The sequence below is a fragment of the Oryctolagus cuniculus genome, chromosome 21 (genome assembly GCF_051225735.1).
Source record: "Oryctolagus cuniculus isolate XC-2025 breed Fujian yellow rabbit chromosome 21, ASM5122573v1, whole genome shotgun sequence".
In the NCBI taxonomy this organism is placed as follows: Eukaryota; Metazoa; Chordata; class Mammalia; order Lagomorpha; family Leporidae; genus Oryctolagus; species Oryctolagus cuniculus.
The window spans coordinates 34,252,171-34,264,487 of record NC_142887.1 but is presented as its reverse complement, the minus strand read 5'-3'; the positions used below and the strand labels follow the sequence as shown (position 1 = coordinate 34,264,487).

At 59.1% G+C, this 12,317-nt stretch overlaps 3 long non-coding RNA genes across 5 annotated transcripts in view; 1 reads left to right on the top strand and 2 right to left on the bottom strand.

Moving 5' to 3' along the window:
• LOC149119918 (uncharacterized) overlaps nt 1-12,317 on the bottom strand; it is a 248,561-nt gene that overhangs the window by 108,919 nt on the left and 127,325 nt on the right. The gene's annotated exons all lie outside the window — the stretch shown is intronic.
• On the bottom strand, nt 8,342-9,625 carry LOC149119919 (uncharacterized). The gene is made up of 3 exons (XR_016227124.1): nt 9,350-9,625; nt 9,051-9,253; nt 8,342-8,439 (listed from the first exon to the last, which is right to left on the bottom strand). It is a non-coding gene; the product is annotated as an uncharacterized LOC149119919 (long non-coding RNA).
• Nucleotides 10,211-12,317, top strand: part of LOC127489167 (uncharacterized) — a 72,610-nt gene continuing 70,503 nt past the window's right edge. For all 3 annotated transcript variants that reach the window (XR_011385177.2, XR_016227436.1, XR_016227435.1), the window contains exon 1: nt 10,211-10,526. This is a non-coding gene — a long non-coding RNA (uncharacterized LOC127489167). The remainder of the gene's footprint in view (nt 10,527-12,317) is intronic.

The window sequence follows — 12,317 nt, the reverse complement described above, 5'->3', positions numbered from 1 at the left end:
GCAGCTGGGACTAGAACCGGCGCCCATATGAAATGCTGGCTCTTCAGGCCAGGGCATTAACCCACTGTGCCACAGCGCCAGCCCCCATTTTTGGCATTTCTTAAATCTCATCATCTTCACAATATAGTATTGAAGTGTTGTATTCTTTTGGGGGTGTCATGTTGTCTTCCTTGTTCTTGTTTCTTGAATTGGTGCGCTTGTTATTTGGCATTTGTGGAGATACTCATTGGTTTCTTTCTTTTTTTTTTTTCTGTGGTGGCTTTTATCTTTGTACTATTCATCTGTACATAAGTGCAATGTCTACTTTCAGTGGCTATCTAGAGGCATGTGGTGGGAGTGGCCAGGAAACTCTGTTCAGTTCTCCAGGGTGAAGGGCCTGTCTAAGATGACGCATCCAGGTTTGGCACGGTAAATCTTTTTTTTTTTTTTTTTTTTTTTTTTTTTTTTTTTTAGCAGAAGGGAGGTTTATTCTGCTAAGCTGAGCTCCTCTCCTCAAAGGAGATCAGTGCCTGAGTGCTAGCCCTAGTGGGTATATTTGTCTGCTGTGCTCCATGGACCACACAAAGGATCTGTGCAGTCCTCCGTGCAAGCTCAGATTCTAAAAGTTAGAGTAGCCCCAGAGGTTTCATCCATGTGGGTTTTATTGCTCGGCATTTTCATTCTACTGGACAGGCAGGGGAGAGAGACAGAAAGAGACCCTCCATCCACTGGTGCACTCCCCAAGTGCCTGCACCATCCGGGGACACCAGGCTGACGCCAGGAGCCTGGAGCTCCATTTGGGTCTCCCACGTGTGCGGCAGGGGCCTGAGCACTTGAGCTGCCGGGGTGCCCGTGAGCAGGGAGCTGCATGGGAGTGCAGCAGCCAGCACTGAAAGCAGGCACTCCCTAGGGAGCTGGCGTCCCAAACAGTAACTCAGCTGCTACTGTGCCAGACTCGCAACCAGAAACTGACATTTTAGAAAATGCTAACCCAGTAATTCATTTTAAAATAACAACGAACCCATTGCATGTTAACATACATAACAGATATTATGAAAGAAAAACACTTTTCCCAAAAGCAACCAGTGAGGCGAGCGACTTCACGCATTTGTAAACCTCTGTTGTCAGGCTCGCGGGATTCGCGCAGCCTCGGGAAGTCCCTGCACAGCGAGAGGCATCAGCACCTCCGCTTGTCACAGAAACAGCTTCCTGGCCAGCTTCTCAACACTCCATCACTGTGCTTTCACATATTTTTAAATATTTATTTGAAAGGCAGAATTACAGAAATGGAAAAAAGAAATAGAGAGAGAGAGAGAGAGAGAGAGATCTCCCATCCTCTGGTTCACTCCCCAAATAGCCAAAACGGCCAGAGCTGGGCCAAGCTGAAGCCAGGAGCCAGGACTCCATCCGGGTCTCCCATGCGGGTGCAGGGGCCCAAGCGCTTACACCATCCTCTGCTGCTTTCCCAGGCCATCAGCAGGGAGCTGGATCGGAAGAGGTGCAGCCAGGACTTGAACCGGCGCCTGTGTGGGATGCCGGCGTCACGGGTGGTGGCTTTCCCGCCCGTTTCCTGCCTCAGGAGCGGTTGTTAACGCTCCACCGCTGTGCCCAGGCCTGACAGATGCTTACCTGTGCCCCTCCCCGGGCCCCACAGTTTTGCTCTCCCCAGGGAGGTGTGCTTGCTTGGCACACTGAACCACGTCTGAATCCAGCCAGGGAGCGGCCGGAGCGGCCTCTGTGCGGTGGAAGGGAGGGTCCAGGGTACCCCTCCACACCCAGAGGTTCCCCAGCTCTGCCACCTGCCGCCGGGAGCCTCCCGCTGTGACTCACTTTAGTCAGCGGTGTGACTCCGGTTCGTGCTGTAGCCCCCCCACCCCCGGGGGGGGGGAGTTGAAGCCCAGCCGTAAAAGCTTCCAGGAGGGGCCGGAGCTGTGGCCCTGCGGGTTAGGCCAAGGCCTGCGGCGCGGCACCCTCGCTTCCTTTCCTTTTCCGGTCTTTCACGAAGTCGGCTCCCCTGCGCCCTCCTCCCGCAGTCCTGCCGGGGGCGCCCCGCGTCCAGCGCTAGCCACGGTTAATCCTCCGGTTCTCGTTCCTTGCTCTGCCTGGAGCTTAGTCTCCTCCGAGGCCAGGAGGCCATCGTGCGCCTCTGCTCCCTCGCGGTGTGAGCGTGCACGCTGCAGGCCTGAGCCTCCCCGCACAGCCCTGCCGCATCCTGTCTCCCGCGCTGCATTTGTGCGTTCACTCCGCGGATTTCCCTGGGCCCGTGAGCGACGCAGCCTCGTGAACGCGCGTCTCCCGGGAGACACACGCAGGAAAGCGCCTACCCAGCGCTCTCAGCTCACGCGGCTCCCTCCCGCAGGGCCCCGTGCGGGGCGCGGGGAGGTGGGCTCTGAGCGCACTGGGGCGCCGGCACCATTTCTCCTTTTGCACCGTTTTCATCCATTAAGGACCTGTCCGGTACCGCGCCCTGCCCCCGCCTCCGCCCGCCCTGCCGTCTGGAACCCCGTGCTCCCGCGCAGCCGCGCTGTGCCTGCGCCGCGGGGCTTTCCACGTCGGAGTCCTGCTGGGCTCAGCTTCCTGCGGGGAAGGGGCTGCGCCCAGCACGCGTCAAGCATCACACATCACTCATCACACCCGTCACGCCCGTCTGTCCTTAGGGGTGGGCAGAACACCAGCGGGAGCCGGTGGGTGCTTTGGGGCAGCCTGGACCCAGGCCCCCGGCTGGGTCGGGCACCGCTGTCCACTCTCCCAACGCCCCGTCTTGGGAAACCCGCAGGGTAGGGGGCACTCCCCCAGCCCGGCCCCTCACTCATGGCCCCGGTGCCTCAGGCGCACATCTACTCCCTGGCGGCCACGCTGAAGGCGGCCCTGGAGTGTGCGGTGGAGCCGGAGCCGGAGCCCAGGCTGAGCACGGAGCTGGAGACGCTGCTGAGCCAGATGCAGGCGGAGGAGCCCGCAGACAGACCCCGCCTGGAGGTGAGCGCTCCGGAGCCCAGGCCGCACGCCTCGCTGGGAGCTGTTGGGATGCAGTGTGGACAGGCAGCGCGAGGCGGGCGGCGGGCAGAGCCCTCTGCAGCCTCCTGAGAGCGCTCCAGTCCACAGAGCGTCATCGCGCTGTGCCGGGAGAAGACGCGGCCCGCGTCCTCTTGCCACGTGTGCGGGAGCCTCTCCGCCGTTGGCAGACGCGTGCTCTCCATCGAGTCCTTTGGCGCCTTTCAGGGTAAGAGAGTGCCCCCCCCCCACGCACACACATCTGCCCACGCACGTACGTACAACCACACGCCCGCACAGCCACCTACACACAATCCCAGGCACACTCATTCTTACTAAACCCCCACACCCCCTGGACTCACACTCACACACGGGTATTCAAACAGATCACATAGGAAGGGTACTTCAAAAAGTTCACGGAAAATAGCATTGAAGATGATGTCATTTTGGTGCAAAAACCGGTTTTTGAAATCCGTACATACCAGGTCTTCAAGAAGCTCATGAAAACGCATTTTTGCAAAAACCTAGCAGAGACCTCAAAAGCATGCCAGGCCGGCACTGGGCACCTTGGGGACAGGTGCAGGTGCAGGTGCGGCGCCGCTCCGTTAGCTCATCCCCTCTGCCAGCGCCACTGCGTGCTGGCAGGTGCATTCCCTTCTGCACGCTCAAAGCTGTGGGGTTTCCACAGCTCACGGGGACTCCGCCTGTCTGAGCTCAGAGCCAGCAAGGGCCAGTAGGGTCCCGTCTCAGGGACAGTGCTCACTTGGGAGAAGGTTTCGCCTGGTTCCCGTTCTCCCTCGGGAACCACTTGTGACTTTGACCAGCCCTCGGATGAGAAACTGGGTGTCCAGGAGACGTGTGCGGTGTTGTGTGGAGCAGGCGGGGGAGCCCTGGTGGAGGCCGGGGTGGGTGCCATGCTGGCGGCTCCACGTCGCTGTCTCTGCTGTGAACGCCTCTTGCTTTGTGTCCAGATTTGAGTGACAGCACCTGGAGGGTGATGCCTGCACTGAGAAGCGTGGGGCCCAGAAGGCCTCCAGGGGACCTTGGCACTGACCTAGAGGGCCTGCCCCAGCCCCCATCTCTGGGGAGCCCAGCCTGCGCCACAGACCCCTGTCCCCCAAGCCACTGCTGTCAGCCCCTATGAAGAACGAGGACAGCCACTGCCAGGAGGGGCTGGCCAGCCTTGTCCTGGACCCCCTGAGCCCCCTGGGTGAGCTGGACAGAGACCTCCTCAAGAGGAGCCACCTGCGGCGCAGGCACACGTCCCCCAGGCTCCTTCCCGAGGGCCCCGAGGCCGCTACCTCCAGCCCTGGAGCCCAGCTGCCCCTGCCTGCGAGCTCCCCTGCAGGCCCCAGGAAGACCATGCTGGGCGGGAGGAGCGGCCTCTCCAGGGTCAAGGAGCTGGAGCAGGAGCCGCAGACCCAGCACACGGGGGCACCAGGCCCAGGCTGCAGTGGAGACGGGGCCCCAAGTCCTCACGCTCCAGCCAGGGGCCTGCCGAGCAGAGGTCCCTGCCCTGTCCCGAGGCCACTCAAGGTGCAGGAGGTGAAACTGAGACGCCCATGGGTGATGAGGAGACTCCCGGAGTGGCATCCCCGGAGCAGATAGGTGACAGGCTCCCAGCGGCTGGGGTGAGGAGCTGGCCACAGCCATGGCACTGCCGGCAGCACCGCCTCCCAGCCTCTCCAGGGTCTTCCTGTCTGCCTCGGCCTGGCCTGCCCCGCCCCGCCCCTGCATCTGGCTTAGGACACAGGCGAGCCAGGCCTGCGGTGCCCCCGCTCGGCTCCTGAGCTGTGTCCCCTGAATGCCCCAGGGCAGGGGCCACACACACAGCCACTGCTGGTTGACCCACAGGATGAGGGGGCGAGGGATTCTGGGGCTTTTATTTCCATTCAAGTCCTGGCGAGCACTGGAGAGCCAACTACATGGACGGTGTGGTCACTTCAAGCAAGGTCTGTCCCAGGGCCAGATGAGCAGACTGAGGTGGCCAAGGCTGTCCTTTCCCCTAGGACAATGCCCAGCCACGGTTCTGGCATCGAGACTCCTGACCTCAGCCCCCACACAAGGCACAGCCCCCCAGGCATCTGGGCTGCCCCAGCACACACTCCAGCCCCTCTGATACACAAGGGGCCTTGGAAAGGGGTCTCCGGGAGGACACTGGCCTCTGGAGCCTTCTGTGTGTCTGAGCCCATGTGGAGGACCTGTCCTCCAGGGAGACACACAGAGCGAGTGTGGGCCTTGTGCTCTGACCGCCTGCTCAGTGGCCCGCACAGCGTCCGTCACCACCTCCTCCCAGAAATTCCTCATCCTCCCTGACTACCCCCTGGACACGGCTCCCTGACCCTGGCTCCCACACGCTCCCTGCCCTTTGCACCCGGGTGACCACTCAGGTCACTGAGCCCAGGTCACCAAAGGCATCCTCATATAGGGGACAAGTGCATGGTGTGCCGCCCTGGGGCTGCTGTGCCCACGGTTGTGCCGGCTCCTGGGGGCCCTGCCACGTCTGACTTCACAGCGGCCAGGCCTCCAGCCTCACCCATGCTCACTCCGACCTCACTGCTTCCCCAGCCTCGCCTCGCAGGAGCGGGGTGTCACCTGCCACGCCCCCGGGAAGTCCCCTTCTCTGCTCCCATAGAACCTGTCCCTGCAGGACCTCCTGTGCAACTGGGCCGGCCCTTCAGGGAGTACAAGCTGTGGGCCCTGTGCCTGGCCTGCCTCCGCGCCCTGCAGGTGCCCACGGAGCCCCCAGGTGACCCAGTGAGCCTGGGGGCAGGGCAGTGTCCACATCGTGGCCCTGGGGGAGGGGCAGCATGGGACACCAGGCACCGAGGATCCACTTGTGCATGCTGCAGACCCCGAAGCCCGCTGGCCCCTGACCACACCCCTGGGTGCACGTCCTGCAGCCTACCTGTGCCCGGACTCCGTGCTGGTGGCTGAGGACGGGACGGTGCTCCTCAGGCCGGCCCCTGACAATGGTGCGTCAGCAGGGGCACCCCGGGACCGTGGTCCAGGGCCGCTGGCCAGGCCGAGGGGAACACAGCGGGGCCTGCTCTTCCCGGGCCCCACAACTCCTTCCTGGCTCCTGAGGCGGCCGGGAAAAGCCGGTGAGCAAGAATGTAACTGGGCGGTCTCTCCCCAGGCCCAAGATCCCCCACTGCCCGGCGGACCCCGTGTCCGCCCTGGGGTGGTGCAGACCTGAGACAGCTAAATCCGAGACACTCAGAACCCTTGGCTCCCACACAGGCAGAGGACACAGCAAGGGCAGGGCGGTGACCGGCGTGGGGAGCCTGGTGGGGAGCCGAGGAAAGGCCGCCGCGCCGGGGCTCTCTGTCCAGGCACAGGAGCGCGATGGAGGCTTCAGCCTTTGACGGCCCTGGACAGCAAGCCCCGCAGGGCGCATAGAAGGGCTGCCAGGAGCTGAGGCTGGGGGTGGGGCCTCCCCGCTATCACAGCCCCCCAGTGTCAGGGGGTTGGCCGGGGGACGGGAGCGGCAGCATAGGAGGGCGTGGCACGAGACCGCAGTGAACGCCTGCACGGACAGCACAGAGGCCGGGAACACCCAAGAGGGGCGGGCGGCACCGAGGCCGCGCCTCCGTGGGCAGCCACGGCACGCTGGCGATGTAAACACGCACGCGGCAGCACGCTGGTGACGCAAGCACGCCGGACGGTGCCCGTGAGCGGCGTCTGAGCAACAACGTTTCCACAAAGAGAAATCCAGGATAGACGTTAGAGCCGCGCACTGTTCCCGGCTCGGCGGATGGGGGAGCGCAGTGAGCTGGCGGTGTAGCCCTGGGTGCAACGCCGCAGACCACCGCGTGGGCCCTGCTACTCTGCTCCCTGCTGACGGGAAAGCGGCGGGAGATGGCCCAAGCGCCTGGGCCCCTGCGCCCGCGTGGGAGACCCGGAGCAAGCTCCTGGCTTTGGCCTGGCCCAGCCCTCTGTGGAGTGAACCCGCCGACAAGAGATCGCGGTGTCTCTCTGCGACTGCCTTTCCAATAAATAAGAGAGGCAGAGAGAGAGAAAGTGAGAGACAGAGAGAGAGAGAGAGGTCTTCCATCCGCTGGTTCACTCCCAAAATGGCTGCAATGGCAGGAGCTGTGCTAATCTGAAGCCAGGAACTTCTTCCAGGTCTCCCATGTGGGTGCAGGGACCCAAGGCCTTGGGCCATCTTTCACTGCCTTCTCAGGGCACAGCAGAGAGCTGGATCAGAAGTGGAGAAGCTGGGACTCAAACCGACACCCATACGGGATGCTGACACTGCAGGTGGCACCTTTGCCTGCTACGCCACGGCGCTGGTCCCATAAATCAGTCCTTAGAAAAAGAAGAAGAAATAGCACAGCTGGAAGACAGAGAGCAGCCCCAGACTTGCACGAAGACATTCTCTAACCTCCTTCATCATCTTGCACACACGAAGGAAAGAAATGAGGAAATGAGACTGAGGAGTGAGTATCCTGGGAGACAGATGAGGACCCACTGCACTGACCCCAGCCCAGGGAGTCTCATCTGGCTACTCCTGTGTCTCCTCCTTACTCTGCTTCTTTCCAGCATGGCTTAGCTCCTCCCACCCTGAACTCTGTCTCTGGGGGAAGCACAAATAGAAATAAAATGGCCACAAACACATGCCACACATAAAACAAGCCTAGTAGTCACATTGTAAAAAAAAGATTTATTTGAAAGAGAGAAAAGGAGAGATCTCTGATCTGCTGATTTACTCCCTAAATGGCTGCAACAGACAAGTCTGGGATAGGCTGAAGCCAGGAACTCAGAGCTCCATCCTGGTCTTCCACAGGGGTGGCTGGCAGTGACCCAAGCAATTGGGCCATCACACCATTGCTTTCCCAGAAGCATTAGCAGGGACTAATTAGTGGAGCATCCAGGACTCGAACTAGGATGGGATGCCAGTGCCCCAAGCAGTGGTTTCTCCCGTTGCTCTACAATGCAAGAATGTGATAGTTTCAACTTGTAGTCATTATAAAAATAAGATATTTTACATTTCTGAATTAAATCCTCATAATCTGTGCATGTTTTCCTTGAAGAGCACATCTCCATTCGGGTGTTTCCAGGGCTCAGTAGCCACACCTAGCTCCTGGCTCCTCAGTGGGCAGCAAGGTGTCAGGTTCTCTGTGTCCTAACTCAGTCTCTAACTCTGTGTCCTGCCTCCATACTCCTCACCACCTGCATGCACACAGCTGGGCATGGGGGGCTAGAGCTTGGCTCCTGAGACACTAGGGGCCTTTCCCCAGGACACTGACTCAGAGGGATACTGTGTAGCCAAGAGCTACAACAGCAAAAAGAAAAACTCCCACTCTCTCATGAGCTTGTACAGAAAGAGAGCCAAGGCGTGGCATCCAGTGAACAAGACACAGTGTATGTGGAACTCACCTGCTGCAGGAAGAGCAGGGACTTGGTTGTTGGAGCACGCACTTCCCAGAAGGATTCTTCAGGAACTCGGAACACCCAGAGGGGCAGCTGGACGGATGGAGGGTGGGAGTGGGAAGAGGGCTTTCCATAGCCTGCATGCTACTCTCCCCAAAATAACATCAACGCTTCAGCTAAGGACACATTTGGGCCCAGGAGCCCTCCCGGTGCCTTTGTCCCTCTGTAGCCCTTGCACCCATTCCCTGGGGCTTTGCATCAGAGGAACACACAGAGACGAGGTCTCTGCTGTTACAGCTGTTCCACAGCGGGAAGGGGGCTTGGCAGAGGCACAGGCGGGAAGATAATACCGGGGGACTGCAAAGAGCTCTGTTGTTTCAGGAAGGCAGTGGGTCCCCTCCAGGCTTCCTGCCCCTTCCCACAGCCCACCGGCTGGGACCCCTGGGCCACCTGCTGCAAGAGCATCCCGTCCCCCCAGGAAGAGCCCTGGCCTTGAGGTGGGCGGGGAGGGAAGCAGTTTCTGTGAGGCGCATCATCCTCTCTCCCCGAAGGATGTCCCTCATCCCCGGAGGCCAGATGCCATCCTGCGGCTGCCCCCTGTGGCCCGGCATCTCCAGCTTGCGCCGTGTGTCCCTCTGCGCACACCCGTTCCCCGCGCTCTGGCACCCATTCATTCCTTCTTCACATATGCACGGAACACGTACAGCTTCCCAGTCACTGTGCTGCACCCTGGAGACAGGCAGGAACGAGACAGAAAGGCCCTGCGTTGTGCAGTTCACCATCCAGCAGGAGAAACGACGCTAACGTAAAAATGAGTCACTGCTGCTGTCGTGATAGAGTGGACACAAAAGGACAGGAAACCGGGCACACGGCGCACGATCCGGCCTTTCAGCTGAGTCTAAGAAACCTGTAAATGCAGAGATGAGATGTGAGAAGTGGGCCTGCAGCAGTGGTGGGGAAATGAGGCCGGGAAAGGTGAAGGCAGGTTCCTAGGAGCCCGCACCTAGTAAGCGGGGGAGTCCAGATTCGAATCCAGACCTATCCGGCTGCAGATCTCGGGGTTCTCCAGCGTCCTGCTGCTTCCCAAGCTCCATCCAGAGCGAGAATCCTCTGGGGTCAGGTTTTTAACCGACGTGGCCGCTGACCCCGCTCCTTCCGTGCGGCCATGTGGTGCCTCCCGCTTCCACTCACAGGGGACCCCGTCCAGGTCGGCGGCCGTCACCCCACGGACCCCAGGGGCCACGGGCCGGCTCCTGCAGGCCCCGCGTCGGGCGTTCGTGCGCGGGCGGAGCGCGTCGCCTCCAGGGCCCGCGCGCCCCGGGCTCAGCCCGGTCGCGGGGTTGCGGTGGTCGCGCTCCTCCGTGCTGGCTGCGGCCGCCTGCAGTCGGGGAGCGCGGTGGGGACTGATGGGGGTCCCCTGAGGGGAGCCGCCCTTGGAGGGTAGGGCAGAACGAGTCCGGTTCAGGGAGGCGCTGCCAGCAGTGGCCGCTCGGGGCGCTCTCGGGCAGGGCCTCCAGGAGCGCTGGGGGCTGCGCTGATCGTCCCGGGGTGCAGGCCCCGCAGCTGTCAGCGCCCGGCTTCTGGGGCAGCCGTGAGATCCGGGACTGGAGAGTGTGGAGCTGGCGGGCGCCGGGTCGCAGGGGCGCCCTCTTCAGGCAGCCAGGCCTTCCTGCCGCGCTCCCGCCAGTGCCGCATCACTGCGCAGGCGCAAAGCACTGTCCCCCACAGCTCAGGGCGGGGTCTCCAGAGATGGCAGACCAGCCCAGACGGACCACAGTGGCTACGCATGCGCAAGCACAGAGTTACTGATTGGTTGCTGCTCTTCCCGTCTTATCCAATAGAAAAGAGTCCCTCCGGAGCCCATATTTGAATACAGAGGCTATGAGTATGCTGTGCAGTTGGCGTCGGCCATTTTTGTTTAATGTTTCGTTGGATTTGTTGTCGTCCGTTGGCGTGCGCTGTGGACTGCAGCACATGCGGAGGCCAGGCTTGAAGCCAGGCACGTGGAGCTGCCGCGGAGGGGGCTGACTGGAGAGAGCGCGGGTCTGCGGGTGCGTGAGGAGAACTCTCCCGTGGACGGCTGCCCCAGCTCCCCGGCGTCGCGGGCCTGCTGAGCGCCGCGTCAGCGTCTGTGGCGCGTCCGTGGGGCCTGGCCGGGCCCGGGCGCTCTCCTCAGGGAGGTGGGAGCCGCGGAGAGGCGTGGAGGGCGCGGGGCGTGCGTGCCGGGAGGACGGACGCGGGCTGTGGGCGTCGCCGCGCCGCTGGGCGCCCTGTGGCAGGCGCTGCTCGCGGCCATGAAGCTCCTGGGGGCGAACTGGAATGAGGGTTTCTCCTGTCAGCGGCCGGGGGAGCTTCCGTCAGAACTGGGACCCGAGCTGCGCGTTGGTTTTCTTGATGGATTGATTTTATATTTTATGGAGTACGTGGTTGTGGGCTGTGTTGTCGCTTTCCCACCAGCTTCTGCTTGTGGGGTCTGGGATGTCGTCCGTGGAGCGTTGGTTGTGCTGTCGGTTCAGTTTGGGGTCGTTTTCAGGGAGAACAGTGTTTGTGACTGAGGGGTATCTTGGTTCTCTTGGGTTATGTCACTGTAACGCTACGGAAGTCTCCTGGAACTTGGGGCCGAGTGTGGGCATTTGGGAGTCATTGATTTTAGGATTGTTTATGGAATAAATTATGTGAATGGTGGACTATGATGGGGTAGAAATTTCTTTTAATTTAAAAAATTCAGAAGATTGATTTTTGAGGTCTTGGGGAAGAGTCTGTTTTGTGGGCGATTATGTCGTTATGGAGGGCTGTGGGTGCTTGGTCATTGTTACTGTGTTTCTTGTGACTGACATTTTCTGGGGGATTAGATGGCTGGTGATGTGGTTAATCAACGTGAAATGAGGGAATGAAGAAATACAGTGTAACTAAGACTCTCTATTTGACATTGTAGTTCATGCTGTTATTTGGGAGGGGAAATATTTTGGGGCTCATTTTTTCCAGTCAGATTCTGTACAATATCCTGGCTCCTGACTTCGGATCAGTGCATCTCTGGCCGTGGCAGCCGTTTGGGGGGTGGACCAGTGGAAGGAAGACCTCTCTCTCTCTCTTTTTCTCTCTCTCTCTCTCATTGTCTAACTCTGTAAAATTAAAAAAAAAAAACTACTCTACCATGGTTCCGGCCCCTGGAATCTCCTCAGAAGTTGTGGGGTTGAAATCAATCTCTGAGCTGAGGATTTTCTACCAGATTTTTTTCTCAACAACACATCTTGAAGTGTTTGGATTTGGTCTACAAAGAGTGTGCTAGTTCTTTTAAAAAAACTTGTATTTATTTTTTGAGATAACATATAATTTACATTATAGCCAAAGGCTTATTGGTGCCCCTAAATAAAGAGTTCCAGAAATAAAAAGTGAGAAGACCATAGTCCAGTAGGAAAGGAGGCACGGGCTACACAGAATAACCAACAGAAAAGATGTTCATGTTGACTCACATAAAGTAAATTTTAAAGTAGTCCCCAAATCATTAAAACTCTAGTAGAATATAATTCCTATCAATTTTCTTGGATAAATATTTAACACAAAATGAGACAAAACACTCTATTTCCAGTAAAACTATATATTCAGGCATTTTTCTCTTTAAATATTGGCTGCCACCCTATAAGAGAGGACATGCACCATTTGTCTTTCTGTGTTTGGATTATTTCACTCAATAGCATGTCCTCCAGTTCCAGCCATTTTTCCTGCAAATGGTAGAATTTCATTCTTTTTATGGGTGAATAATCCTCCTATGTGTGTGTGTGTGTGTGTGTGTGTGTGTGAGAGAGAGAGAGAGAGAGAGAGAGAGAGAGAGAGACCTTAGCAGGTTTTCAGCTGTCAACTTCAGTGGGTTTAAGAAGTGACCCTGCCGCTCCTCAGTTGAGTGTGTGTGCTCCATTCTGCACACCTGCAGATGGAACCAAGGGCTGGAATGGTGATTGCTTTATGAGGAA